Here is a 4,954-nt window from a genome sequence, read left to right on the forward strand (position 1 = left end):
AAATAAATAAATACTTCTCATAACCTTTGATGTACACTATAATGTCTTAATTAATATTTTGTATTAATTATAATTATTAATTTTATTATAATTGAATAAATTATAGTTTTAAAGAATATTATTATTTATAAGATTTTTTTTCATGTCTTTTTGTTAAATAAATGTGGCTCTTACAAATAAAAAGAAATATTTGTTTATCAAGGAGGCATATCTTCACGTAAGAAATATCAATATTAATAATGTGTTGAATAAATATAGATATATTGTACCTGAATTATTAACAAAATAAACCATAAACAAATTACTTTTAAAACAATTGCCGTAGGTTTGATAGAGAAAACTCCAAAAATACAGATTCTGGTTTTTCCTTTTAATTGCATAGGAGACTCAAAAACCAGATTCCCTATTTTACTGGGAAACTATTTTGACAAAATCTTGAATGGCTTGAAACTAGTTTTTGGAAAAACTAAAACCAAAAACCAATTCAAAAACCACAAACAATCAACCTTCAATAGTTTTAGACACTAAACAAGAGGTTACAACCAAACGGTAAAGATTATGTCTGAAAGTACGTGGAAAAGATGAATAATCCATAGACCGAGTTATTTTTTCTACTTTCTAAAGATCTACTATATCAATAATCATTATTATGATCTGCAAATTCAGTGAATTTTCCAAGTCAAAGGTGGATATTCGAGTAACAGGAGTGAAGGTAAGAGGATAAGCCATGGCTCGGGTGAATTCTTTAAAGCACTCATCCATGTTGACCTTCTCTCCTTTGATACTCCAGTCAAAGCACTGCACCATCATTCCTATTGTTGTTCCAACTATCATATAAGCTAGACTTGATGCAGGACATCCTCTTCTTCCGCTACCAAAAGGAAGGTACTTCAGTGCTTGCCTTTTCCTCTCCTCTTCTTGCCCTGAACTTGAAGAAGTTAGAAACCTCTCTGGCTTGAACTCAAGAGGATTTTCCCATACATTTGGATCTCTCATTACAACATTCTTCTCTGGTACGAAGAACCCTCCTACCGGCTACCGTACATCCTTGATTGAATTCCCTTGGTATGATAGGCGCTGTTGGGTGCAATCTTAGGGCTTCCTTGATGACCGCTTGCAATTAAGGGAGGTTTGGCAGATCCGTTTCTTGAATTAACCTTGATTTCCCTACAACGGAATCAATTTATTCACTCATTCTCTCAGCAATAATGGGGTTGTTAATGATCTCTGCCATTGTCCACTGTACTGAGGTCACCGAGGTATCAATGCCTCCAAAAAAATAGCTCCTGCAATTGAACACGCGTTTGTTATATTTTGGATGTAATTGGTAAATAAATAAAAAAATGAGAGGAATAGAATAAAATGAACAGGATGTAGTATAGAAAAATGGAATATATTTATTATATTTATTGTTTATCAAAATTCTTATGGAATTTCTTGTTTTGTATTTTGTTTAGATTTTTTGGAATTGATGGAATGAACATTTCATTTCATTCATATTATATGGTAAAAAAAAAATTAAATTAATGGAATTGATTATTCCACAGCGTTCCATTCCAAAAACCTAGGAGTATTGATTCAAGTTTTGTATTAAAAAAATCATGTGATGAAACATTTACCACCAAAAACGACTTGATGTTATTCCTAGTGATCTTGTATTCTGCGTTTTCATCTTCAGAAACTGCTAACAACACGTCCATCATATCAATACGTCGATCCCTGTTTGGTTTTTCTTTGTGTTCCATAAGAAACCTCTCTAACAGCCTGTCGAATTTTTTGAAAACCGTTCTTTTCTTGAACCATGAAATTCCAAGCTTCTCAAGCTGTCCGAAAATCAAAATTGATAAGGCCGTCTTTATCTTCGAAGCATTTGCCTTGGCAACCAAACTTTGGATACTCTCTATATCACCGTTCTCCTCTGTAAAACTCCCTCCCATTGTCATCCTGGCAACGATGTTTCCGACAAGCTTTCTCGTTTCCTTGTTAATGTCACCGCTCTCCTTCTTCCTCCCCTTATCGAGCAGGATCCCACGTAACCGTTCTAGCTCATCTGCACGGATGCTTCGAGACTGGACTTGTGCGTTGGGTCCCAGCAGCTTTGTAACAATGAGTTTCTTCATGAACTTAAAGTAACCTCCATAAGGTGCGGTAACGAATCCAGAAGTATCGAAAAGGGAGGATCCCTCGTTCGTAGGGAGGTTGCGAGACGAAATGTTCACGTCGTGGGCCGTAAAGATCTCGTAGGCTACAGAAGCTGAAGAGACGAGTATGATGGGGAAGAAAGAAGCTCGGAGAAAGAGGAGAGTTCCATATTTGGAAGAGAGCGAATGTCAAAACTCGTGGGGTAAAATATCAAAAAATGTAAAAAGAACGCTTGTTGAATATGAAAAAGAGGAGATGGTGAAGATGGCCGATAATTGGAAGAGAAGGAGGGCTTGGAGGCAAACTGACGCTATGTGTTGGTTTTGTGAAGAAGAGAATAAAACAGAGGAATGCGAATAAACATAAGAGGATTAAGATTAGATATTGACATTCATCAGTGGTTATTGATGCCATTGTTTCTCAAAGTGAAGAGACGGTTGGAATCTCAACCTAGATAAATAAGGGGCAAGCCCGGAGCCAAGAGGAAAAATCACGTAAGTGACATGTGCACATAACATAAAAGTGTTGAGTGTTAACTGTATAAACACACACAACTAGTAACACAAGGGATTTGACTCTATTTGATAACTTAACAATTACCAATTTGAATAATTTAACAGAGGTGACAAGTAAGGTCCACAGGGATAATAATAGCATCTTCAGTGCATGGAAACGAAAGACCATCATTAACCCTGATCCCTAATGGGTTTCTTAGGGGAAAAAATGATTAAAATTAAATAAGAAAAAAAAGAAAAGATGTATTACCAATCCTTTAATTGGGATGTTTGGTGATGGATTATTAGTGGGGTTTTAAAGCCACGTGTCAGCCTCCTAATTAAAGTTTTTTTTTTTTTTTCTTTTCTTTCTTTCTTTTCTTCTCTTTGGCGTCTCTGTCTTCTAGTGTTCTCCGTTGGAAGGAAAGGGTCGAAACCCATCGAGCAAGATCAATGGGCAGAGCGTCGTTTTTATGCGCTCTCTCTCTCTCTACGCAGTAATTGAGGCGACGAAGAGGAGACAGGGGAGAGAATAGATCTGTAACAACCCGCCCCGTGGGACCCAGGCTCACAGCGCTGCAGCGCACCGACCCCAACCCCTCCATTATGGGAACTACCTGCCCCATAATTAGGTTGTTGGTGAGATTCGAACCCCCGACCTCACCCTTTAACAGCCTTCCCACAAGACAAGCTGTCACCAATTGAACCTGCAGATCAATTGGTGACAGCTTGTCTTGTGGGAAGGCTGTTAAAGGGTGAGGTCGGGGGTTCGAATCTCACCAACAACCTAATTATGGGGCAGGTAGTTCCCATAATGGAGGGGTTGGGGTCGGTGCGCTGCAGCGCTGTGAGCCTGGGTCCCACGGGACGGGTTGTCATAAGATCATGAAGGAAACCTCACCGGAATCTTTCGAACTTCCTCCAGAGATCATCAGGGAGATTTTCATCCGATTACCAGACAAATCAATTGCAGGTTTGATTAAGGAACTGAAGGAATCAGCTGCTACAAAGTTTAAGACCTTCCAGATTCCTGTTGATTGGATGCTCGAAACCATTACCGTCGTCGATTCTCAAGTACCCGTCGGAAGAGCCTAAGAGAGTCGCCGGAGACGAGGTCAATTTGCATTGCACGAGCTGGAGATTCGCGGCGGAGACCAACAACCTCGCCCCGTGGAGCACGATTCCGGCGGAGTGCACCGATTACGTCAAGGACTACGTGTTGGGTAAAGGCTACGTCGCCGATCTTGAGAGAGAGTCTCTGAAGAGGCTTCCGTCTTCGCGAGCACCGTCGATTTCTCCGCCGCGCGACGGCAAGGATGCGTGGATTTTCGACATCGACGAGACTCTCCTGTCCAATCTTCCCTATTACTTCGACCATGGCTTTGGGTACACGTTTCCTCAATCTCAAAGTTTAGTTTCTTAATCTTGTTACTCACTACCGAACAATGTTGCAGGGTTGAGGTGTTTGATCACTCAGAGTTTAATAAGTGGGTTGAGAGAGGAGTGGCACCAGCTATAGCACCAAGCTTGAAGCTTTATCAACGAGTTATAGATTTGGGGTACAAAGTTTTCTTGCTTACAGGGAGGAAAGAGAGCCACATGGTTGTCACTGTTGAGAACCTTATCAATGCCGGTTTCCAGAACTGGGACAAGCTCATTCTCAGGTATACTTAGTCACAGAAACACATTTAGTGTAGTACCTCTTTGGTCACGCTTAGTATATGTACTAATCGGTAATGGTTTGATTTAGCTAGTTACTTGTGGTCACTACTTACTATTTGATTGGAGTAGCCGAGTAGTGTGATGAATGAAGAAGATAATAGAAACAACAATTGTTATGGTCCCCATTCTTTGATTAAAGTGAATTGTTGCTGGCTGGCACAGGCAGGACAATGTAAGAAGATTGGTTTGTCTTCACTCTATTATTGTGTTTTCTGTTTTGCGTGTTTACATGGTGAAAGTTTGTGCAAATAGAAATTTTGGAATATGGAAGTTTGTATTCAAGTGTGTAGCGTTTACAAATGTGATTTTCAGATAAAAATGGCGTCTGTGAAACTAGCAATGAAGTATATGAAGAGAGTATCTGCAGAGCTTGAAGCCAAACTCTTAATAAATCTGTTTATTTGTTGTATGTTTAGTTCACAGGAGGATTTGATGCAGAGACAAACTTGTATATATTCAAGGTAATTCACAAACTTGTATAGATAGCTTTTATTCTTCATTCTACTTCGCATGTTCTTCATTCTTATTCTATCTTGTAAATAATCAAAAACAATTTCTCTATTCTAAACAATCAAAAACAATTTCTTAACCCTTAA

At 39.1% G+C, this 4,954-nt stretch overlaps 2 pseudogenes; one reads left to right on the top strand and one right to left on the bottom strand.

The window, feature by feature from the left end:
- Positions 1 to 407: 407 nt before the first annotated feature.
- LOC125583034 lies at positions 408 to 3,262 on the bottom strand (annotated as a pseudogene).
- A 167-nt stretch (positions 3,263 to 3,429) lies between these two features.
- On the top strand, positions 3,430 to 4,954 carry LOC125583035 (annotated as a pseudogene).

Source organism: Brassica napus, chromosome C3, assembly GCF_020379485.1.
Source record: "Brassica napus cultivar Da-Ae chromosome C3, Da-Ae, whole genome shotgun sequence".
In the NCBI taxonomy this organism is placed as follows: Eukaryota; Viridiplantae; Streptophyta; class Magnoliopsida; order Brassicales; family Brassicaceae; genus Brassica; species Brassica napus.